The following is a 26549-nucleotide window of genomic DNA, read 5'->3' as shown; positions in this document are numbered from 1 at the left end:
TTATGCAGGTTAGTAATCAGTATGTCAGTAAAGGTTAAAGAATATAGGAAAAAACAAAGGACATAAACGGCTACAGGATGGATCAAGACGGAGCGGGGAGGCTAGAGAAGATGAGTTCCGGGGCCCAGATTAAGAAGTCTGCCCACAGAAGGAGTGCCTTGTCCTCTGACGAGAGAGAGCAGAAAATAAGGATGGGTGGAACACAGTAGAGAAGCAGAAATAGATAACACCTATCATCCTAAATTTCTTTGGTAAAATAGAAGCCAAGTTTGCACAATGAAGGACTTGTGGATTATTCTCTGAGAAGCTACCCAAGAAAGGTAGCAGGATTATTAAGTAGGCTATGCTGAGACTTAGCAGAAGCTGGAGAGTAAGATTATGCTATTTTTCTAGCTGTACTCAGCAGTCCAGAGGGTAGACAGTTCAACTGACCCAGGGTCAGAAGGTAAAAAGACAAGGAAATTAAAGGATATTGGCAATATAGGGGTTTGAAGTAATGGGCCATCAGGTCTGGTCAGGAAAGAAGCAAGAAAGAAGAGGGCTGATGAAATGGGAGAAACGGAGGGAGGCAAAAAGGAACAGGAGGCCTCAGTAAGGCTGAAGAATAGGCTTAGTAGGAGTAAGACTGTGAAACAGCTGGGACTACAGGCAGTTGTAGTCAATCTTCCAGCACAGAAGGAGATTTTTAATGTGAAGTTTTCACCCACATCTCTGACTCCTCCTCCTGAAGCATGAATTCCCAGGCAGGGGGAAAGGCAAGACACTAGATAGTCTGCATTTATGACAATCAGATTAATACCTGGAGAGTGTCTGAGTTATGTAACACCCAATAATATGTACAAATACCTGTAAACACTTGATGAGAAACCACGTGATCTCATCATCTTACCCAGTCAAGTTTATAACTCAGCAAAAACACAAAAAGACGTACTATACTCCCTCAAGAAAGCCACATAGGAAAGTAATAAGGGTACATTCAAGAACAAAAGGTAGCTTCTGTTTGGGAAGATCAATATTGCAACAAGTGTGTTGGGTATTTTAAATTAGTAAACACTGTCATGTTTAATTAAAGCCAATTGTCCTAATTTTTGGGAAGTGGGAGGTGACAACATATAAGGAGGCAAAAAAACCCTGCATTCAAGAAAACACTATTAAAATCTCTAGTTTAAAAAATGTAATTGGTGCACTTAATGACTTTTTTAAAAGTAAACTTCAACTTACCTAGATCTGGCCATTAATATTCTTAGCCTCTGCTGCAGCATCAGGAGTTTAATCATACTTCAAAACACCATGTTTTCTTTGTTTGCTGACTTAACCTACAATTAGCAAGAAAAAGTCAAGAATTTGTTATTTCTTTAAAAACAGTTTTCCTTATGAGACTTCTGGCAGCACTGTTAGTTCAGTTAATCTATTTAAACAAACTAAAAAGACTGAATTTTTGATTAAAATATATATAATTTATAAGATCTATTCTAAAAATTAATATAATGTGTACATGGTACCATCAATACAGCCTTTTCAAAAGAAAAGTAAAAATGCAGTAGCTTACGTTTCATGATGTCTGGATATCAGGACCTTTAGAAGCCATTGATTTTAGCTTCTCCACTACAGCTATGACATTAGACAACACACTTCTCTATATTTATCTCCACAGCCATAAAATGAAAGGTTAGACTAAACTACCTCCAAGGTTCCTTTCCAGCTCTAAAACCCTATTTTACCCAAGGGCAGGCTAATTCTCCATATCCAGTCACATCTCTTAAACCTCACTGTCCCTCCTGCCAAAGAGTGGACTGTCTTTAGAATCCACCCTCTGTATCTTCTAATCCACAAGACACCCCCAGAATCAAATCAGAAGAGTCAGTCATGAGAAAACAGTATGAACTAGCATTCCATAGTCACAGAATAATGATATAAATTACAGCAATAAATTACAATCTAGAGTTTTAAGAGATTTCAATATACTTCTGAAAATTTTCTGGTTAATTTATTCACTTTCTACAACACAGAAAAAAAATCAAATTCACTCAAGCACGAGCACTAGCATTTACTAAATAGCTATACTACAGTAGGCGTTATGTTAGGGGTTTTACAGAGTCTCATTTTATTTTATTTTTTAATGAAATGAACTTCTTTTATTGAGAAAAAAAGAGACAGTAATAAAAGCTGTATGAGTGGTGCCAACCAAAAAACTTAAGGAGTGCTCAGAAAGTCAGAGCAGTTTATTTATTTATTTTAGTTTTAAAATTTTTTTTTAATTCTTGAATTTTATTTTATTTTCTTGTACAGCAGGTTCTTATTAGTCATCAATTTTATACACATCAGGGGAGACATGTCACTCCCAATCGCCCAATTCATCCCACCACCACCCCCATCCCCCCGCCACTTTCCCCCCTTGGTGTCCATACGTTTGTTCTCTACATCTGTGTCTCTTTTTCTGCCCTGCAAACTGGTTCACCTGTACCATTTTTCTAGGTTCCACATATATGAATTAATATACGATATTTTTCTCTTTCTGACTTACTTCACTCTGTATGACAGTCTTGAGATACATCCACGTCTCAACAAATGACCCAATTTCATTCCATTTTATGGCTCAGTAACATTCCATTGTATATATGTACAAAATCTTCTTTATCCATTCATCTGTTGATGGGCATTTACGTTGCTTCCATGAGCTGGCTATTGTAAATAGTGCTGCAATGAACATTGGGGTGCATGTGTTTTTTTTTTTTTTTTTTTTTTGCGGTACGCGGGCCTCTCACTGTCGTGGCCTCTCCTGTTGTGGAGCACAGGCTCCAGACGTGCAGGCCCTGCGGCCATGGCTCACCGGCCTAGCCGCTCCACAGCATGTGGGATCTTCCAGGACCGGAGCATGAACCCATGTCCCCTGCATCGGCAAGTGACGCTCAACCACTGCACCACCAGGGAAGCCCACATGTGTTGTTTTGAATTACGGTTTCCTCTGGGTATATGCCAAGTAGTGGGATTGCTGGCTCGTATGGTAGTTCTATTTTTAGTTTTTTAAGGAACCTCCACACTGTTCTCCATAGTGGCTGTATCAATTTACATTCCCACCAACAGTGCTAGAGGGTTCTCTTTTCTCCACACCCTCTCCAGCATTTGTTGCTTGTAGACTTTCTGATGTTGCCCATTCTAACTGGTGTGAGGTGATACCTCATTGTAGTTTTGATTTGCATTTCTCTAATAGTTAGTGATGTTGAGCAGCTTTTCATGTGCTTCTTGGCCATCTGTATGTGTTCTTTGGAGAAATGTCTATTTAGGTCTTGTGCCCATTTTTCGATTCGGTTGTTTGTTTTTTTAATATTGAGCTACATGAACTGTTAATATATTTTGGAGATTAATACTTTGTTGATTCGTTTGCAAATATTTTCTCCCATTCTGAGGGTTGTCTTTTCATCTTGTTTATGGTTTCCTTTGCTGTGCAAAACCTTTTAAGTTTCATTAGGTCCCATTTGTTTATTTTTGTTTTTATTTCCATTACTCTAGGAGGTGGATCAAATAAGATCTTGCTGTGATTTATGTCAAAGAGTGTTTTTGCTATGCTTTCCTGTAAGAGTTTTAGAGTGTCTGGTCTTACATTTAGGTCTCTAAAGCATTTTGAGTTTTTTTGTGTGTGTATGGTGTTAGGGAATGTTCTAATTTCATTCTTTTACATGTAGCTGTCCAGTTTTCCCAGCACCACTTATTGAAGAGACTGTCTTTTCTCCACTGTATATCCTTGCCTCCTTTGTCATAGATTAGTTGACCATAGGTGCGTGGGTTTATTTCTGGGCTTTCTATCTTGTTCCATTCATCTATGTTTCTGTTTTTGTGCCAGTACCATATTGTCTTGATTACTGTAGCTTTATAGTATAGTCTGAAGTCAGGTAGTCTGATTCCTCCAGCTCCGTTTCTTCCCCGCAAGACTGCTTTGGCTATTTGGGGTCTTTTGCGTCTCCATACAAATTTTAAGATTTTTTCTTCTAGTTCCATAAAAAATGCCATTGGTAATTTGATAGGGATTGCATTCAATCTGTAGACTGCTTGGGTAGTATAGTCATTTTCCCAATATTGATTCTTCCAATCCAAGAACATGGTATATCTCTCCATCTGTTGGTATCATCTTTAATTACTTTCATCAGTGTCTTATAATTTTCTGCATACAGACCTTTGGTCTCCCTAGGTAGGTTTATTCCTAGGTATTTTATTCTTTTTCTTGCAATGGTAAATGGGAGTGTTTCCTTAATTTCTCTTTCAGATTTTGCATCATTAGTGTATAGGAATGCAAGAGATTTCTGTGCATTAATTTTGTATCCTGCAACTTTACCAAATTCATTGATTAGCTCTAGTAGTTTTCTGGTGGCATTTTTCGGATTCTCTATGTATAGTATCATGTCATCTGCAAACAGTGACAGTTTTACTTCTTCTTTTGCAATTTGTATTTCTTTTACTTCTTTTTCCTCTCTGATTGCCATGGCTAGGACTTCCAAAACTGTGTTGAGTAACAGTGGCGAGAGTGGACATCCTTGTCTTGTTCCTGATCTTAGAGGAAATGCTTTGTTTTTCACCATTGAGAATGATGTTTGCTGTGGGTTTGTCATATATGGCCTTCATTATGTTGAGGTAGGTTCCCTCTATGCCCACTTTCTGGAGAGTTTTTATCATAAATGGGTGCTGAATTTTGTCAAAAGCATCTATTGAGATGATCATATGGTTTTTATTCTTCAATTTGTTAACATGCTGTATCACATTGATTGATTTGCATATATTGAAGAATCCTTGCATCCCTGGGATAAATCCCACTTGATCATGGTGTATGATCCTTCAAATGTTTTGTTGGATTCTGTTTGCTAGTATTTTGTTGAGGATTTTTGCATCTATATTCATCAGTGATATTGGTCTGCAATTTTCTTTTTTTGTAGTATCTTTGTCTGGTTTTGGTATCAGGGTGATGGTGGCCTCATAGAATGAGTTTGGGAGTGTTCCTTCCTCTGCAATTTTTTGGAAGAGTTTGAGAAGGATGGGTGTTAGCTCTTCTCTAAACGTTTGATAGAATTCACCTGTGATGCTATCTGGTCCTGGACTTTTGTTTGTTGCAAGATTTTTAATCACAGTTTCAATTTCATTACTTGTGATTGGTCTGTTCATGTTTTCTATTTCTTCCTGGTTCAGTCTTGGAAGGTTACACCTTTCTAAGAATGTGTCCATTTCTTCCAGGTTGTCCATTTTATTGGCATAGAGTTGCTTGTAGTAGTCTCTTAGGATGCTTTGTATTTCTGTGGTGTCTGTTGTAACTTCTCTTTTTTCATTTCTGATTGTATTGATTTGAGTCCTCTACCTCTTTTTCTTGATGAGTCAGGCTAATAGTTTATCAATTTTGTTTATTTTCTCAAAGAACCAGCTTTTAGTTTTATTGATCTTTGATACTGTTTTCTTTGCTTTTATGTCATTTACTTCTGCTCTCATCTTTATGATTTCTTTCCTCCTACTGACTTTGGGTTTTCTTTGTTCTTCTTTCTCTAGTTCCTGTAGGTGTAAGGTTACATTGTTTATTTGAGATTTTTCTTGTTCCTTGAGCTACGCTTGTATAGCTATAAACTTCCCTCTTAGAACTGCTTTTGCTGCATCCCATAGGTTTTGGATCATCGTGTTTTCATTGTCATTTGTCTCTAGGTATTTTTTGATTTCCTCTTTGATTTCTCCAGTGATCTACTGGTTATTTAGTAATGTATTGTTTGGCCTCCATGTGTTTGTGTTTTCTATGTTTTTTTCCCTGTAATTCATTTCTAAGCTCATAGCGTTGGCCAGAAAAGATGCTTGATATGATTTCAATTTTCTTAAATTTACTGAGGCTTGATTTGTGACCCAAGATGTGATCTATCCTGGAGAATGTTCCGTGCGCACTTGAGAAGAAAGTGTAATCTGCTGATTTTGGATGGAATGTCCTATAAATATCAATTAAATCTATCTAGTCTATTGTGTCATTTAAAGCTTGTGTTTCCTTATTTATTTTCATTTTGGATGATGTGTCCATTGGTGTAAGTGAGGTGTTAAAGTCTCCCACTATTACTGTGTTACTGTCAATTTCCTCTTTTACAGCTGTTAGCAGTTGCCTTATGTATTCAGGTGCTCCTATGTTGGGTGCATATATATTTATAATTGTTATATCTTCTTCTTGGATTGATCCCTTGATCATTATGTAGTGTCCATCCTTGTCTCTTGTAACATTCTTTATTTTAAGGTCTATTTTATCTGATATGACTATTGCTACTCCAGCTTTGATTTCCATTTGCATGGAATATGTTTTTCCATCCCCTCACTTTCAGTCTGAATGTGTCACTAGGTCTGAAGTGGGTCTCTTGTAGACAGCATATATATGGGTCATGTTTTTGTATCCATTCAGCAAGCCTGTGGCTTTTGGTTGGAGCATTTAATCCATTCACGTTTAAGGTAATTATCGATATGTATGTTCCTATGACCATTTTCTTAATTGTTTTGGGTTTGTAGGTTCTTTTCTTCTCTTGTGTTTCCCACTTAGAGAAGTTCCTTTAGCATTTGTTGTAGAGCTGGTTTGGTGGTGCTGAATTCTCTTAGCTTTTGCTTGTCTGTAAAGCCTTTGATTTCTCCATCAAATCTGAATGAGATCCTTGCTGGGTAGAGTACTCTTGGTTGTAGGTTCTTCCCTTTCATCATGCCACTCCCTTCTGCCTTGTAGAGTTTCTGCTGAGAAATCAGCTGTTAACCTTATGGGAGTTCCCTTGTATGTTATTTGTCATTTTTCCCTTGCTGCTTTCAATAATTTTTCTTTGTCTTTAATTTTTGCCAATTTGATTACTATGTGTCTAGGCGTGTTTATCCTTGGGTTTATCCTGTATGGGACTCTCTGCACTTCCTGCACTTGGGTGGCTATTTCCTTTCCCATGTTAGGGAAGTTTTCGACTGTAATCTCTTCAAATATTTTCTTGGGTCCTTTCTCTCTCTCTTCTCCTTCTGGGACCCCTATAATGTGAATGTTGTTGCATTTAATGTTGTCCCAGAGGTCTCTTAGGCTGTCTTCATTTCTTTTCATTCTTTTTTCTTTATTCTGTTCCACAGCAGTGAATTCCACTATTCTGTCTTCCAGGTCACTTATCCGTTCTTCTGCCTCAGTTATTCTGCTATTGATTCCTTCTAGTGTAGTTTTCATTTCAGTTATTGTATTCTTCATCTGTTTGTTTGTTCTTTAATTCTTCTAGGTCTTTGTTAAACATTTCTTGCATCTTCTCGATCTTAGCCTCCATTGTTTTTCTGAGGTCCTGGATCATCTTCACTATCATTGTTCTGAATTCTTTTTCTGGAAGGTTGCCTATCTCCACTTCATTTAGTTGTTTTTCTGGGGTTTTATCTTGTTCCTTCATCTGGTACATAGCCCTCTGCCTTCATCTGGTACATAGCCCTCTGCCTTTTCATCTTGTCTCTCTTTCTGTGAATGTGGTTCTTGTTCCACAGGCTGCAGGATTGTAGTTCTTCTTGCTTCTGCTGTCTGACCTCCAAATAGTCTCATTTTAATCTATATATTAACTTGAGTTAACAAATATGACTGATACCCAAAATGAACATTTCCAAAACCATGAACCCACACACAAACAAAATTTTTCGTTCTGGACTTATAACCTGTATATAAAATCAGCGGTTCAGCCAGGTGTTGGCTTACACCCCTTGTGAGCTGCTGCTACACCCCATATTAGGGTGGGCAGCAACCCACTGCCTTTTCCTTAGCACAGCTTTTTTTTTTTCTCCAGAAGCTTAACATACATCATGCTTTGTCTCTGGCTTATAAAACTGTCCAGGTAATTTTACCATAAATCATTTCTCTTATGTGATGTTCGTCTAGCTCTCTAAGAAATTGTAGCCAATTAACTAAGAAAAATCTCTCTTCCTCTTTTTATTTGTTCCTCTCGTAAGCATCCCACAACCCCTATCCTGAAATGAGTTTATTCATGGTAAATGTGATTAAGAGAAGTGAGAGTAATCAATCTATAATCCTATATCAAGGAAAAGCTTTGAAATGAAGTTAAACATACAAAAGAATCAGTGTGCCAACCTATAAAGCTCTTGAACATATTAAAAATCCTGTTAGAAACTCTTTCTCACCTTCAGATCTTTTTTTTCTTTTTTCTAATTTTTAAAATTGTGGTAAAATACATATAAAATTTACCATCTTATCCTTTTTTTTTTTTTTGCGGTATGCAGGCCTCTCACTGTTGTGGCCTCTCCAGTTGCGGAGCACAGGCTCCGGATGTGCAGGCTCAGCGGCCATGGCTCACGGGCCCAGCCGCTCCGCGGCATGTGGGATCTTCCCGGACTGGGGCACGAACCCATGTCCCCTGCATCGGCAGGCAGACTCTCAACCACTGCACCACCAGGGAAGCCCAATCTCACCCATTTTTAAGCATACGGTTTAGTAGTGTTAAATATATTCAATATTGTGCAACCAATCTCAAGGACTTTTTCATTTTGCAGAAATGAAACTCTATACCCATTAAATAACAACTCATTTCCCCTCTGCCCAAATCCTGGCAACCACCATTCTACTTTCTGTTTTCATGAGTTTGACTATTCTAAATACCTCATATAACTGAGATTGTACACTATTTATCAGTTTGTGCCTGTCTTAACTCACTTAGCATAATGTCTTCACAGTTCATCCATGCTGTAACATGTGTCAGAATTCCTTTCCTTTTTAAGACTGAAAAATATTCCACTGAATATATACCAACACTTGCTAATCCATCCGTCTGTCAATGGACATTTATCTATGTTCTGGCTATTGGAATAATGCTGCTATGAACATGGATGAACAAATATCTCTCCGAGACCCTGTTTTCAATTATTTTGCATACATACCCAGAAGTGGTACGGCTGAATCATATGGTGGTTCTACTTTATTAATTTTTTGAGAAACTTCCATACTGTTTTCCACAGTATATCTTTTTTAGAGAAATGTCTATTCAAGTCCTTTGCCCATTTTTGAATCAGGCTGTCCTTTTGCTGTTGACTTTTAGCATAAGTTCTCTATATATTCTGGATATTAATCCGTTATCAAATATATGATTTGCAAATATTTTCTCCCATTCTGTGGTTGCCTCTTTCACTCTGTTGATAGTATCTTTTGAAGTAAAAAAATTTTTTTTCATTAAGTCCAATTTGTCTACTTTTGCTCTGATGCCTGTGCTTTTGGTGTCACATCCAAGAAAGCACTGCCAAATCCATGTTGTGAAGCTTTTGCCCTATGTTTTCTTCTAAGAATCTCACTGTTTTTTGTCTTATATTTAGGTCTTTGATCCAATTTGAGTTAATGTTTGTATATGGTGTTAGGTAAAGGTCCAAGTTAATCTTTTGCATGCAGATACCGAGTTGTCCCAGAAGCATTTGTTGAAGACTTGTTTCCCCACTGAATGGTCTTCGTACCCTTTTCAAAACTTATTTTACCACATATGTGAGGGTTTATTTCTGGGTTCTCTATTCTATTCCACTGGTCTATATGTCTGTATTTATTCCAGTACCACACTGTTTTGATTATGTGGCTTTGTTGTAAGTTTTGAAATCAAGAATTGTGAGTAATCCAGTTTTAAGACTGTTTTGCCTATCCAGGGTCCTGAGATTCCATATGAATTTCAGGATAGGTTTTCCTGTTTTTGAAAAAGACATCATTGGGATTTTGACAGGTATTGCAATGAATCTGTAAATCTCTTTGGATAGGACTGATATTTTAATAATATTGTATCTTCTAATCCATGAATATCAGATGTGTTTATTTATGTCTTCGATTTCTTCAGCAGTATTTTGCAGTTTTCATTGTATACGTTTTTTAATTCCTAAGTATTCTATTCCTTTTGATGCCACTGTAAAAGGAACTGTTTTTGTAATTTCCTTTTCAGATTGTTCATTGTGATGTACAGAAATGCAACTAACTTTTACATTTTGAGTTTGTATCCTGCTACTTAGTTGAATTCATTTATTAGTTCTGAAAGTATTTTTTCTGTGGAATCATTAGGGTTTCCCACATATAAGATCATCTTACCTGCAAACAGATTATTTTACTTCTTTCTTCTCAATTTGGATAACTTTTATTTCTTTTTCTTACCTAAGTGCTCTGGCTAGAACTTCCACTACCATGTTAAATAAAAGTCGTGAAAGTGGGCATCCTTGCCTTGTTCCTGATCTTAGGGGAAAAGCTTTCAGTCTTTTACTATTGAGAATGATGTCTGCTGTGGGTTTTTCATATATAGCTTTCATTATATTGAGGTGGTTTCCATCTATGCCTAGTTTTTTTTAATGCTTTTATCTTGAAAAGGTGTTGAACTTTGTCAAATGCTTTTTCTGCATCAATTGAGATGATTGTGTGTTTTTTTCCTTCATTCTGTTAATGTGGTGTATTACACTGATCAATTTTCATGTTGTACCATCCTTGCATTCCAAAAAGAAATCCCACTTTACCATGGTATATAATCCCCTTATTATGTGGATGAATTCAGTTTGCTAGCATTTTGTTAAAGATTTTGGAATCAATGTTTACAAGAGATATTGGTCTGTAGTTTTCTTTTCTTGTAATGTCTTTGTCTGACTTTGTTATCAGGGTAATGCTGGCCTCATAGAATGAATTAGGAAGTGTTCTCTCCTCTTCAATATTTTGGAAAAGTTTGACAGGGACTGATAGTAGTTCTTTAACTAGCAGAATTCACTGGTGAAGCCAGGTCTTTTCTTTTCCTTCTTTCTTTCTTTTTTTTAAAAATATTTATTTATTTGGCTGTACTGCGTCTTAGCTGCAGCACATGGGATCTTTTAGTTATGGCATGTGGGATCTTTTTTAGTTGCGGCATGTGAACTCTTAGTTGTGACATGGAGACTCTTAGTTGTGGCATGTGGGATCCAGTTCCCTGACAAGGGATTGAACCCGGGCCCCCTGCATTGGGAGCGTGGAGTCTTAGCCACTGGACCACCAGTGAGGTCCCAAGCCAGGGCTTTTCTACTCAAGAGATTTTTTTATTACTGATTCAATCTCCTTACCTTATAGGTCTATTGTGATTTAGTCTTGGTAGGTTTTGTATTTCTAGGAATTTGTCCATTTCATCTAGGTTCTTCAATTTGTTGGCATACAATTGTTCATAGTACTCTCTTATAATCCTTTTTATTTCAGTAGACTTGATAGTGATGTCACCACTTTCACTTCTGATTTTAGTAATTTGAGTCTTTCCTCCTATTTTCTTAGTCTACCTAGCCAAAAATTTGTCAATTTTGTTGATGTTTTCAAAGAACAAACTTTTGGTTCACTGACTTTGTTTTTCTATTCTCTATTTCCTTTCTCTCTCCTTTAACCTTTATTATTTCCTTCTGCTAGCTTTGGTTTTAGTTTGTTTTTTTTCTAGTTCCTTAAGTTATAAAGCTAGAGAGCTTTCTTATTTTTTTAACATAAGCATTTATAACTACAAAAATCTCCTTAGAACTGCTTTCATTGTGTCCTCTAAGTTTTGGCATGCTGTGTTTTCATTTTCTTTGGTCTCTAAGTATTTTCTAATTTCCCTTGTGATTTCTTCTTTGATTGGTTGTTTAAAAGTATGTTGTTTACAGACTTACTAGAGAATGGACTTGAGGATATGGGGAGGGGGAAGAGTAAGCTGTGGCAAAGTGAGAGAGTGGCATGGACATATATACACTACAAAATGTAAAACAGATAGCTAGTGGGAAGCAGCCGCATAGCATAGGGAGATCAGCTCCGTGCTTTGTGACCACCTAGAGGGGTGGGATAGGGAGGGTGGGAGGGAGGGAGACGCAAGAGGGAAGAGATACGGGAACATATGTATAACTGATTCACTTTGTTATAAAGCAGAAACTAACACACCATTGTAAACCAATTATATACTCCAATAAAGATGTTAAAAAAAAAAAGTATGTTGTTTAATTCCCACAGTTTTGTGAATTTTCCAGTTTTCCTTCTGTTGTTGATTTCTAACTTCATCCTCTTGTAGCTGAAGATGATACTTTGTATGCTATCTATCTTTTAAAATCTTTTGAGACTTAATTTGTGGCCTAACATATGTTCTATCCCAGAAAATGTTACAACAACATGAGCTTTTTAGACTAATAATTTTTTTTCCTTTAAATGTATTAATCTTTTAAGTCATGTAGAAAATAAAAAATTATAAATCTTTGTTACAATAGTACTAGCTTTTATAATTCCCGCTGTATTTACCTTTATTGAGATCTTTATTTCTCCACACAACTTCTAGTTACTGTCTAGAGTCCTTTCGTTTCACCTTGCAGAACTCTCTTGCGCATTTCTTGCAGGGCAGGTCTAGTGGTAATGAACTCCCTCAGCTTTTGTTTACCTGGGGATGTCTTAATTTCTCACTTACTTTTGAAGGACAGTTTTGCCAGATAACAGGATTCTTGATGGACAGACTTTTTTTCTTTTAGCACTTTGAATATAGCAGCCCACTGCCACCTGGCCTCTGAAGTTTCTGATGAGCAATATGCTAATAATCTTACTGAGAATCCCGTGTATGTGATGATTAGCTTTCTTCTTGCTGCTTTCAAGATTCCTGGTCTTTGTCTTTTGGAAGGTTGATTATAATGTGTCTTGCTCTATGTCTCTTTGACTGAATCTTACTTGGAGTGCAATGAGCTCCTTGGATGTTTATGTTCATGTCTTTCATCAAATTTGGGAAGTTTTAAACCATTATTTCTTCAAAAGTTCTCTCTGCTCCTTTCTCTCTCTCTCTTTTCTTTCTAGGACTCCCACAATATACAGCTTTCAATATGTTGAGGTGGTTCCATATTTTAGATTCCACATATAAGTGATATCATATGGGATTTATCTTTCTCTTTTTGATTTACTTCACTTAGTATGATAATCTCTAGGTTCATCCACGATGCTGCAAATGGCATTATGTCATTCTTTTTTATGGCTCAGTAGTATGCCATTGTTTATATATACCACACCTTCTTAATCTATTCATCTGTCGATGGACATTTAGGTTGCTTACACATCTTGGTTATTGTAAATAGTGCTGCTCTGAACATTGGGGTTCATGTATCTTTTTGAATTAGAGTTTTCTCTGGATATACAGCCAGGTGTGAGATTGCTGGATCATATAAGGGTGCCCGTCTTTTAAATTTCCTGGAAGTCACTTTAGCAGGTGGGGGAGGGGCTTGCAACAATAGGTATGTGCAACAACAATAGCTGCCCACCTCTTTGTCTGCACCTCTCTGACCAGAAGCAGCATCTCTGATCCAGGTACAGATCCTTGATATTTGGAGAAGAGGGTACTTTCTGCCTCCGCTGGCTCCAAAAGCTGTGTGAGAGCTGCACAAAGGTGGCAGCAGAGAATGGCTGCAATTTTACAACTGAGCCTTTTCCTGACAGTTGCAAGTCTTCAACAGCTCCATAGTTCCAAAATAGTTACATCAGATTCTGCCACTGTATTTGTTATCTAGGTGGGGAGGCAGACTCCTGATGCCTCCTACTCCATCTTCCCAGAATCCTCTCCAGGCCTGTTTTTGGGGATCAGTATATATTCAGTTTCATTGTTTTAAATTACTTTATTAGCAGTGCCAGAGTGCTGTCACGTTTTTGCTTGCTTTTTACTGCTTTCAGTGCAAATATACACATATCAGTTATATCAGGAATTACAAGAATTTATGTGCCTTATTTAAAAGGATACTTTCTCTAAGAAAATACATTCTGAGTTCCAAACAACTGATATACCACAGCACTCCTGGAACGAACACAACCCAATGGACTGAGGATATCTTGTCTTGACTTTGGAACATGAATGCCTCAGGTATCCACTTTGGTTTCTTCTGACTAGTGGAAGGCTTAGAACTGAAAGGTGATTGGGAGGTAGTGAGAGGGAAGAGGTAGTTATAGCCACTATATAGAGCTATAATCTTGTTCTAACATGGATGTTTTTCTATAAAACAGGTATATATATATATATATAGTCAACTATGAGTTTACACTCAAGAGCAATACAATTTTACCAGGAAAATTACCAAAAGCTAAAAATTACAGTAAATACAGTCTACTAACACTCTATTTATTATAGCAAACTGATTTTAAAGCCCCTACTTTATACCAGACATAGATTCACTTGGATTATCTCAATCCATACAACCACCCTATGAGGCAGGTACTATCATTATTTCTTTGTAGCAAATGAGGAAACCAAGGCTTGAAGAGGTTAGGTAAATTTTCCAAGGTTAAAAAGAGGAAATATCACTTAGTATGATTATCTCTAGGTTCATCCATGATGCTGCAAATGGCAGTGATGGCACGATGCCAGAATTAAATCCAGATCCGACTACAAAGCCCAAGTTCTTATTAATTAATATATGTAAAAAGCTTAAAACAGAGCTCAGCATATAGTAAATGCAAGCTATTGAAATGGTAACAATACTTTATTATAAAACAATACTGTATGCCTTTGACACTCAGTCAAAATTTCTATGCCTAAAATTTCTCATTTATAAGATTAGGACACCTATTTCACAGAGTTATTGTGAAAAATAAATTCTGGCTATAAAGGCATTTAGAAAAATATACAGTGTTTAGAAAGACAGGCATTATCACCACTACATGTAAAATCCTGTCTCTTATATCACAAAGAAGGCTTTTGCACTGCAAGTACAAAAGCCTACAATTTAAGCACCATCTTCATAACAAGAGTTACATTAATAAATTTAGTAAAGCTGTCCTAAATTATTCCAATATGATTCTTGCAGAATGACAAGCAAAGAGAACACTGAACTCTATTCACTAGCATGACTATAAATCTGTTGCTCAGGAAGGTATATTTGCTCTTTCAGTTCACTAGCACGGAGGGTGAATTTGGCTTATACTACAGTAGTTCTGTTCAAATACAGCCAGGACAGAATATCTATAGTTAGAAGCATAGCAATATAACTCTATATTTTGGGCACAGCTAACTGCTGTATTTAATTTCATTAAGACAATCAAGAGGATAGCATTCAAAAACCTTGTTCTTTGTGTAAGTGGTCTGGTTGATTGTTTTTAAACTATGTGGGTAGGTCTTTTTTTTAATTGATATACCTTAGTTTTCTGTTTATTTTTAACACTGCTAAGGATTTTTTATTATTTATATTACTCTAAGAAAGAGAAGTTAAAAAAAAAAGGCTAAGGAGGGAGATTCTAGTATATTCTGCTAGTCACTAAACGAGAGCCATTCTGTAAAAAGTAAGGATACATGCAACATAGTTTCCTTGGTTAGCTGAAATTTTAAAATATATATGTACACAGTAAACCAAAAAAGTACCCAAGTATTTTTAAGCATCTATCCATGAATATGGTTGTATCTGCATACCTCTAAATAGATTTTCTTCCTTTAAGTTTTTTATTCTACTAAAGGCAATGTTGGTGAACCACTTTGCAATTCACAACCCTCTATGAACTCCCCCTTTTTTTAACTCTCAAAAAAATCAATTACATTACTTACAAATCACTTCAATATCTGGTACTTTATTTTCTGGAAACTCTTTATGTCTAATCTACATTCCTTGTACTGCAATTTAAACCAGATTCCTCTCATTTTTAAATGTTTTTTCTGTAAGAGACAAGTTAAACCAGGATAATCAAGAAAGATTAAGCACATGCTTATGTATATTTAAACTGCCACCAATTCATTTTCCTATGGATAAATCTAAAATATTAATAAAGAAACATTTCTTTATTTTAGACACAGTTTTTGAATTAAGCTAACAAAAGCTTACTTAGTAAATAAAAATGATTGTAAACAGCTATCAATATTAAGGAGAGAATAAAAAATGAGTTCATTCATTTCTCCATATATACATTAAAGCATGCAACAACTATTTTCTGAGTATCAACTCTCTTTGCCAGGCACTGAGTTAAATGTTAAAGAAATAAAGAGGACATACACATTCTCTGATTCTACGGAGCTTACTGTTTAGTGAGGGAGGCAGACAAGCAAAGGAATACATGGCAGAGTTACAGATCCATGTATCCATGTGCCAGTGCCATCAGAACATTTAACTCAGAGCAGAAGGAAAGGGAAGTGATCAAGGAGCCTTCCTAGGAAAGGTGACCACTAAGTCAAGTCCTGAAAGACAGATGGGACTTTTCTAGGGCAAGGGCAATCCAAATGAAATTCATTTGGATTTCATTCAATCCAAATGAAAAAGGTTCTGGCAGCCTCCAGAACCAAATAGTTCCTTTTAGTTGGAATGTATGGTATGCATGGGAAAATAATAGAAGATAGGCAGGAAGGTAGGTTCATGCCATTTCATGAAGCGCCAGTTTGCACTGCTGAGGACAGTTCACATTTTCCCTTACAATCTTAAAGACACCACTAATGTCCTACCAAAATACTTTCCTATAGAAGCATGAAGTCTAGAATATATACATGGAGAACATCTAATTCCTAAGAATAAAATTAATGGTGTTTTACTATGATGCCTAAAGTCTAACCTGTAAGTCACAGCATCTATTTATAAACATAAAGATTCTCCCAACAGTATCCAGACCTGCAGTGAGTGTCATTGTAAGATGATGACCTGAACCTCGGATTCCCTTCTTTCATTTCTGGAAAATGTTACCCACTTTAACCTCATATTTCACACTGAATCTGACAAAGTCACTTTCAATCATGCATTTGGGTTTTTAGAACAGAAATCCAAGAATCTGTATGTATATCTTTATCTACCATCTATATTTCTATCAATCAAGAAGTGTGTGTGTGTGCGTGTGTGTGTGTTTAGCAAATACTGAGAAAATGGTACTAAAATGGCTTATGATACAAAACACAACTTTTACCTTTAATAACACCAGTCATAATTCAATCCTGGAATCACCTATAATCTTGGAACATACTCATACCCAGAAACACTGGTGATGAAATTTACACAGTTAAATCTGGGTGCCCATAATCTCTGCCCTAAGATATAAAAACAGACATACAGATGTGCTAACCCAGCAGATGAGTTACATTCTGCCTTAGCTAATTGAATAATGTAATCAGTACCAATGGCAACAATCCCAGCACCTTAAATTACAGGAAAAAATATCATCAGCCTTGGGAACTCCCAAAGAAAGTCTTAGTTTAAGTGCTCTATGTTGCAATATAAAAATATGTACAAGAAAATCAAGTACTGTCCTCCAGCAACATCAAGGGGTGAACAATCTATATGACAGATCATGTAGCTCTCTCTACTAAAAATTCACAGATTGCACCACAAAAAGAAGACACATGATTGTAAGGTAGCAGTAATAAAGTATATGCATTCTCCAGAAAGCATTTATCATTAACTCTGAAAACTGGAATACATATATTTGATCTTATGGAGACAGTGCATTCAGTTTTCTCTAAGTATTATACATCAGAATTCCATGTTTGTATTTTTCAACTCGGTTATTATTTCTACATATTATTCTTACAACTGTGTCAAATTAAACCAATGATTGCTTAACCCTCATAATAAACCTCTAGTTTATAAATTTACTAATAGACACTAGTCCCCTAGCAGGCACTGAACCCTAGCATAATAACTATTTAACTTACGAGGTTTTACTAACCTGACTAACAATAAAAGGTAAAATCCAAATATGAATTTTACAATGTTTTTCTTAGTATGATACACCTATCAGTTCTTAAAAAGAATTTGGCTTTATGGCTTTATTCTTTAAAACAACAAAACACTGGGCTTCCCTGGTGGCACAGTGGTTGAGAGTCCGCCTCCCGATGCGGGGGACACGGGTTCGTGCCCCGGTCCAGGAAGATCCCACATGCCGTGGAGCGTCTGGGCCCGTGAGCCACGGCCGCTGAGCCTGCGCGTCCGGAGCCTGTGCTCCGCAACGGGAGAGGCCACAACAGTGAGAGGCCCGCGTACCGCAAAAAAAACAAAACAACAAAACACTAAATGCAAACCATTCAAACTTCAATTTCATGTTAAATGAATATACAAATTATTCAATATCAATCCAACTATAAACATCAATAAAACACTACAAGACATACAAGAAAATCTCCAGGCAACTTCACTTTTTATATAATACGCTTAGCCTAGAGCTAAATAAATATTAATGAAGAATAACAGAAAAGTAAATAAAAAGATTAATTTTCAAAACTGAATATACCGGTGTATGAGAAGATATACCATAAATCTGCATTTTCAAACTCAGGTGGTTATCATGCTAGTTACTAGACTCTTATTAACAGTCTAAATATTGACTGTGTGTATATAAAATGTACATACACATTCAATTTGCTCAAAATACACTAAGTCAAATGCCAAGCAACTCTAAAAAGAATCCTCAAAACAAACTGCTTCATGAAGAGGTCACTCATGACTTTCTGCACTTGTCTCAATCTAAAATGCTCTTAAATTCTCTAAGGAATATAAGCTTGATAATTTATTTTCTACTTTTAGAGCAATGCGTTCAAAATTACTGCTACAATCTAGCATTAAACTCAGCTAACTCAAGTACCCCACTAATAAAAATGTTTGATGTGTGTGTTTTCTAACATTCCCCACCCTCACAAAATACAAGAAAAAAAGAGTTAAGCAGAAATATTTACATCAGAGTAAATATTTGATGAACTGTTTGGGGCCATTAATAAGCACTGCTTAAAGAATATTTAATGACAAAGAAAAATGTTCATGGTATAAAAAGTTAAGCAGAAAAAAAAGACAAAACTGTTCTTTTAAAATGCAATATGGTATTCAGGATTGGATCCTGGAACAGAAAAGGACATTAGTGGAAAAACTGGAAAAATCCAAATAAAGTCTGTAGTTATTTAATAAAATTATACCAGTGTTAATTTCTTAGTTTTGACAAGTATACTCTAGTTATATAAGATTAATATTAGGGAAAGCTGAATAATGGATATATGAGAATCTCTGTACTACCTTTGCAACTTTACTGTGATTCTAAAATTGTTCTGAAAAAAAATTTTATTTTAAAAATTACTTTGCATGCCCAGTAGCAAGTTTGAGAAGATTCTCATTTTAAAAAATAACACACTTACTTTTCTCTCCCCCACTCCTAAACAAAATACATAAGCCTAGAAAAAGACTAGATGAAAACACATTAAAATGTTACCAGTGGTTCACTCGGTAGTAGGATGAAAAGCATTTTTCTCTTCATATTTTCTATAGTGTGAATTGCTTTTATAATCAACAATAAATCGTTAACTAAAGAATATACAAATCAATACTTTATTAAAGGCTTCTTCAGAAAGGAAAGCTATAAATGTCTAAGCAGAGCCCAAAGGCAGACAACATATAAAACAGGTTAGGGCAGAGTGTGAAGAACACAGTGGCCAAGAGGAACTGCCAGGAGAACCTAAGTAGGCAAAACCTAATTAGTAAATGCTGGAAACCTGATGATACACGAACATCTACTCTTAGGCTAAAGGTGCTCACAGTCAGCAATGTTATGCTCAGAATTCATGACTTAGGGGAATGTCCCAAAAGTCCCCCTAACACTAGGAATTTATGGGATACGTACCCTGGGTTTATTCCAAACAAAAATAATGCAGCTAGACATGCACAACTGCCCAATGAGAGCTTCTAGAAATACATCAGGATGACAGTGTGTTCTCTAAATTTTTCTACTTTTTCCTTCTCTAACACCTCCCTACAACCTATGCCCATGCCCAGTCTTTAGCCCAAAGACCAAAAATGGTACTCTGATGTCATTTAGCAACAGGAGTAGAGACCATTAGAACAAGAGAATCAAATACTATTTCAGACGTCTGACAGGTGAGTATCACAAAAGTTTTTCAATACTTTCAGGGCAAAATATGCTGACAACCTCATTCTACCATAAGAGGGGAAAATTTAATCAACAACAAATGTTTCCCCAATCAAAATAAAAAAATAAAATACATTTGTCCCTTAAAGATAGTGCCAGTGGAATCAGACAGAATGAATTTTGATAAAGAACCTCTTCGAAGGGACTTCCCTGGCAGTCCAGTGGTTAAGACTTCGCCTTCCAACGCAGGGGATGTGGGTTCAATCCCTGGTTGGGGAGCTAAGATCCCACATACCTTGCAGCCAGAAAAACAAAACAAAACAAAACATAAAACAGAAGTAATATTGTTACAAATTCAATAAAGACTTTAAAAATGGTCCACATCAAAAAAAAAAAAATCTTAAAAAAAAAAGAACCTCTTCCAAGCTGTAATCAGGGTGATTTGTGTGTGTCGGGCTGTCTAACCCTCCTGAAACAGTGCTATGTGGCCTGTTCTGGGGTTTGTGTTGTTTTTTAAAGATAGATTTGAATTTTTACTTTATTTATGGTCACCCTCATTCTCAGTTGATAGCAGGTCCTAGAGTTGTCACTTAATAAATATGTACGTGCTTTTTTTTTTTTTAGTTTATTCTTTTGAATCCTGGACTCTGTAATCAGATACCCATGCCTATTAAGAACAGGTGCAAAATGAGGCCCTCTACTGAGATCACAGAATATTTTACGTTCAAGAACATGGTCTTTACTTCATGAGCTTCTTAACAGCAACTGTAAACATCAGAAGCCTCTTCTGCTTACTTTCCAGTTCTTGGTCATGTTTAAGAAAGTAGAGGCTACCAAAATAGTGATTCTCAGGAATGGAGACTATAATATTATCACTGTTATTACTTCTAATACCAATGAAGATATATACTGTTTTCATCAAAACCGAGACACAACTCATTTTAAGACTTGATATTTTATATCCCACCAAGAAACAGAAGTGGTTAATTAAACTACGAGATGCCACTGACTGTAAGATACACCCAAATTTCAGTGAATAAAATTGGAAAACCAATGAAATATAGTCAACGAAGACTATCAACTTATTACAAATAACAGTAATGAAAGGATGTTTAAAATATCTTTTCTTTGCTCCTTCCTATACACTAGAAGACAGTTACAATCAAGTAACAGGATTTGAGTGTCCAAGACCCAATATTCTTTTGAACCATGATAAATATTTGTCTAGAGAACAATCGTATTGCAGACTGCTGGGAACTATTTTCTCCATCTTCGAATGGGGAAATTAAGGAAAAAAATTAATCAAGATTTTACTGGAAGCCAAATTTAGAATTCTTAGTGTCCCTATATACAACTTTAACAAAGATAATATGCACTCTATCCCTAAAGGTTTCATGGTTTGTTTTCCTTCAGATTTACCTTGATCTTAAACTCAGGATATCAAACATCCATGGTAAAGGAAATTCTGAAGAGCTATATTCAAAAGTACAGCTAAGGTCACTGGGGCTATTCCCTCTAAGCAAAACGTATGATGAAATAGAATTTGAAAGCAATGATGAGAATATCTCCTTTCATTTTTTAAGACACATGTGGAGAAAACAAATCTCTACAGAAAACAGCCAGAATTTCTAAGATGTTTTACTCTGTACCACTTTCAAATGTTTCTTCATCAGCATGAAAGCTGGCTGAAAAGCTATCAACCTTAAACTCTCTTTAAAAAACAAGCAGGGACTTCCCTGGTGGCACAGTGGTTAAGACTCGTGCTCCCAATGCAGGGGGCCCAGGTTCGATCCCTGGTCAGGGAACTAGATCCCACTTGCATGCCACAACCAAGAGCTTGCATACCACAACTAAGGAGCCGGCAAGCTGCAACTAAGACCTGACACAACCAAATAAATAAATAAAAAATAAAACACAAACAAACCAAACTCCCACCCGCCCCCCAAAGAAAACAATGAACTTAATTCAGCAGTTAGCTACAAAGAATATTAGTCTCATATTCTTGTTAAAGCCTTAAAATTTTTAATTTTGCATATGCAAATTCCAAATTTGAATTCTCTCTAACTATTAACCCTGCTAAATAGAAGGTAGAATGTGACTAAGACAAGATTTTCATCTTCATGTAATGGATAGATGGCCTACAACAGCTCTGCTATCTAAATGCATTTTAAAATACCACATTAGAATCTAAAATAATGCTTCATTTTAATCACTCTAAATTCCTCCAGTAGAAGGCAGTATCAATCTCTGATAATGCCAGCAAGGCAGCATGATACAGTAAAAATATCATGAGCTTTAGAACCAGACAGAGCTGAGTTCTTAACATCTCTGAATCTATGTTTCCCCATAGGCAAGTTAAAAACACCACCACCTACCTCATATTACTGTTACAGGTTTGGAGGCGGCTGAAGAAATCTGGGGTCCGAATTAGAGTAGTGAGCAATGAAGATGGAGAAAGAAAGATGGATTAGAGCAATACTCAGAAGTAAGCATCAATAACACCTGATAACTGATTAGACTGGGAAGAAAAGCAGAAGTCAAGGAGCATACCTACATTTTCCATTTAGGTAACAGTCCATTCACAGAGCTAGAAAACATAAGAAGGACACAAGGTTTAGAGAAGCACATAAGCTCAATTTTGAACGTACTGTGATGCCTGTCAGATATCCAAGTAGAAATGCTCAAAAGACAAACAGAAATACAAGTATGGAAGTGGAAGAAAGATCTGAATTGGAGATAAGGATCTAGGAGTCATCAGCTTATGGATGCAAGGCACAGGACAAGATGAGATTGCCCAGTGAGAAGAAAAGACCTAGAGAAACTCAGAAACACCAACATTTAAGGAAACTGAAAAGGAAGAGAAGCCCACAAAGGAGATGGAGAGGTACTGTCCAAGAAACAGGAAGAAAATCACCAAGAGTGTGGTATCACAGGGGCCTAGAGAAGACAATGATTCAAGGTGACATGGGATACAAAGAACAGTCTAATATCAATAAGGTAAGACTGCAGAAACCATGGTAAGTTAGTTTGGAGAAGATAATATTTGGCAGTAAGGAAGAGTAAGTCAGCTGTCTTAAATTTTCTGTTTTATGGAATAATGGACTTGAGCTGGACCGAACCACAGACATCTATGAGAATAAAATAGATTTCTGTCTAACAAAGAATTGATTTCCCTTTAAATGCTGAGTTCTCAATCACTACCCATGTTCAACTGGATGAGAAGCTGGATGAGATGACTTGAGTTTCTTTCAATTGAAGTAAATTTCAAGAACTAAACTAAATCTGAAATACTTTGCATTAAGAAGAACAAAGGGAAAGACATAAGAAAAAAAGCTTTTAAATACTTAGAAATATAAAGTAATGGTTCTATGAAATTTTAAAAACCATATTCAAATAATTCTAAGTAAAATACATAGACAAGATAAAGGAAGGAAAATGAGACAGAGATGAACCCAATGAATGAGCAAGACAGGAAGCCCACTCATCATTTTTTGCCCATTTCAAAGTCGTTTATAATTTTTCCTTACAAAATCTTGCATGGCTCCCCCTATTCCCCTGAAAGTAAAAATTAAAGACTTTTTAATGGCTGGCCTACAAGGTCCTAAATACTTTGTTATTGTTTTCTACCCTTCTGGCTCCAGTGGTGATCACAGGTACTTCACACTTGGCTCCAGCGACACTGGCCCCCTGGCTGTTTCTGCATACACTAAACCTCAAGGCCTTTGCAATCGTTGTTCTATCTGGAAAACTCTTCTGCCAAATACCCACATAGTTTGCTCCCTCATTTGTTTCAAGTCTTTGCTCACAAATCAATTTTTAGAGGACTTCCCTGAGCACTCTACAGAAAACACATAAACTTTTACCCCACAATGGTAACCCCTTTTCCTCTACACTGCCATGTTATTCTCCAAATGACTTATTATCAGCTGGCATGCTATATATTAAGTTATTCTTTGATTCCCTGTCTCTACGCCAAAGCCAGAACAAACTATAAACTCTATGTTGTCTTCACTGCTGTATCCCCAATGTCTAGAGAGTGCCTATGTTAAATGCTCAAATAGTTTTAGTTGAATGAATAAATACCATATTACTGGATGATGTTTCAAATTAGCACATACATACTGATACATTTTGCCCCTGAATTCCTACAATATTAAAACATATCACTAAAACTACAAACAAACAATCTCATACTTCCACTAGTTACTACATTACTTAATAGATGTTTTTTGTCTTTTTTCTACCAGTTTTATTGAGATATAAATGACCGCAGCATGTATAAGTTTAAAATGTATGGCATAACGATTTGATTTGTATCATGAAATGATTACCACAATAAATTTAGAGAACATCCACCTTCTCACATAGATACAAATAGAAGAAAAAAGATTTTTTTTCTCCTTGAAATAAGAACTCTTAGGATTTACTCTAACTTTCACGAATGACATTCAGCAGTGTTAATTACATTTATCACATTGTACATTACATCCCTAGTACTTATCTTCTAACTGAAAGTTTGTACATTTTGGCTACCTTCATTCTTTAAAATAGAGCTTAAAATTATCACTTAGATTTGCGTAAACACTGACAGCTATTTCAGGAAAAACGCTTTGAATTTTAGCATATAATACCAGAAGATTTCTCTGAGAAGCAATGCTATCATGTGGCTGTCAAAGTGGGCAAGTATACTCACAAGATTTACGTGGCATCAGGTATCTTCCTTTTCATCCTACACAGGTTCAAAGACTGCCATCTAGATTGTAGTTATTATAGATGTGATGCCTAAAGAGTCTATCTGGGCAAGCCAATTGCCTAAAAGTCACCATCCAAGCTGTATCAATTCCCCCAAGCTAGGTCACTCCTTGAAGTTCCTGCAGTCTTGGTATGGGCCTACTTGAAGGAGACTACTCGAGGACCAAGACTACTGTTTATATTGAGTTTCTGATCCTAAACCGCTCCCTAAGCTATTAATTTTTAATAAAAGGTTCCTAATATTAACTACTATTATCTTTGACTATCACTTGAACTACCTGCTGTGTGAAATTCCAAAACCAACATCTTTGGTCTAATTATTTGACATTTCTATGATTTAGTTACTTGGGAGCTATTTCAGCTAAAAGAGGAATGTGGTTACATAAGTGGAAAACACAAGTTTGGAAAATCACAGGCTACCGAAATAATGGTTTAGCTATTAACAACATATTAGTTTCTCCAAATATTTTCTTTCTTTACACTAGTTCATCCAAAAATCTGTCTAAAAATTCAAAGAATAAAGAGCTCATTTTTTTCCCTTCGTCTATAAATAAGCCAAAAATAAAGCTAAAAAAGTAAGGCTTTAAATTCCTCCTATTGATAAGGCTGAAATTGTTTAAGCTTGGGTTTGCTACCATACATATTTTTCACTTTAATTAAACTGCTACAAAATAATATGTTTATTTGTCACAACTAAGTATGACTGTTAGTAAGGGAAAGTATTCATAACATATTACCCCTCCTCGTTGCCAGCCAATAAAATATCTGGATTGGAGGCAATAAATGCTGTTTTCCTAACATATGGCCCCGGTGACACTTGCTTTAGTAATAAAAAAAATAACCAAATAATCATTCAAGTGTCCAAGGCAAAATTTTTCTGAAAATAGAAAAAAAATACTTATTTGAAATCAACATCTCTATTTAAATTACTAAAAATGTGTTAAGAAAGATGGCGGGGGCGTCCCTGGTGGCGCAGTGGTTGAGAGTCCGCCTGCCGACGCAGGGGACACGGGTTCATGCCCTGGTCCAGGAAGATCCCACATGCCGTGGAGCGGCTGGGCCCATGAGCCATCGCCGCTGAGCCTGTGCGTCCGGAGCCTGTGCTCCACAACGGGAGAGGCCACAACAGTGAGAGGCCCGCGTACAGCAAAAAAAAAGAAAGATGGCGGTGTGGGAAGATGCGGAGTTAGCGTCTCCCCACAACTAGGGCGCGTGCAGGCCGCTGGTGGGGGACTCTAACCCCCAAGCAGATGGGAGGAACCCCAGAGTAAACTGGTAGGATGCTGGGGGACTGAGGGTGGAGGAGAAGTGGAGGCCAGGCAAGATCGGCATCCCTGAGGTGGGGGAGATCAGGAGAGGCAGTGGGGAGGGACTCTGGGAAGAGCGGAAGAGGAGCGGAGGGTGATCGCCTGGCCCACTGGGGATGGGGAGCCTGCTAAGCTCCCAAGCTGGTTCCCCCCACTCCAAAGCCCTATCCAGGCTGCATGGGTCCTGGGGGCACAGGAGGGAGGCCACTGAGATCAGGAGTGGCAGACGGGACAGGCCATCCAGGAGGAGTGGGAGAGGAATGGAGGGTGCTTGCCCTGCCCACTTGGGCTCAGGAAGCCTGCTGAGCTCCCAGGCCGGTTCCCTGCCCTCCAAAGCCCCCTCCAGGTGAGATGGGTCCTTCAGGGCATAGGAAGGAGGCCAAGGGGAGAATAGGAGAGGGGCCCTCTGGGAGAAGCAGGAGAGGAGCAGAGGTTGACTGCCCCACCCATTCGGACACAGGGAGCCTGCTGAGCTCGCAGGCTGGTTCCCTGCCCTCCAAGGACCCCCTGACCCCTGCATTGGTCCTGGGGGCACAGGAGGGAGGCCGGGAGATCAGGACAGGCAGGCGGGAGGGGTGCTCCCAGACTGCAAACCGGAGGAACAGGAGAGGAGAGGAGGGCGTTTGCCCCACCCACTCAAACGCAGGGAGCCTGTTGGGCTCCCAAGTGAGGAGGTCCCCTGCCCTCTGATACCAGGGGTGGGGGGCATGCCAGGG

The 26549-nt window shown here is 37.2% G+C and overlaps 1 protein-coding gene across 2 annotated transcripts in view; it reads right to left on the bottom strand.

The window, feature by feature from the left end:
• FRS2 (fibroblast growth factor receptor substrate 2) overlaps nucleotides 1-22352 on the bottom strand; it is a 36703-nt gene extending 14351 nt beyond the window's left edge. Inside the window, exons 1-3 of one of the 2 annotated variants that reach the window (XM_082850414.1) lie at nucleotides 22325-22352; nucleotides 22150-22189; nucleotides 1222-1316 (exon numbers count right to left, since the gene is read on the bottom strand). The gene's annotated coding sequence lies outside the window, so the exon portion shown is untranslated. Of the gene's footprint in view, nucleotides 1-1221; nucleotides 1317-15497; nucleotides 16164-22149; nucleotides 22190-22324 lie in introns of those variants that run through there. The other variant, XM_082850413.1, reaches the window with a different exon arrangement.
• Nucleotides 22353-26549: the final 4197 nt, after the last annotated feature.

Source organism: Leucopleurus acutus (genome assembly GCF_964270905.1).
Source record: "Leucopleurus acutus genome assembly, chromosome: 11".
In the NCBI taxonomy this organism is placed as follows: domain Eukaryota; kingdom Metazoa; phylum Chordata; class Mammalia; order Artiodactyla; family Delphinidae; genus Leucopleurus; species Leucopleurus acutus.
This window is presented reverse-complemented; position numbering and strand designations above follow the sequence as displayed.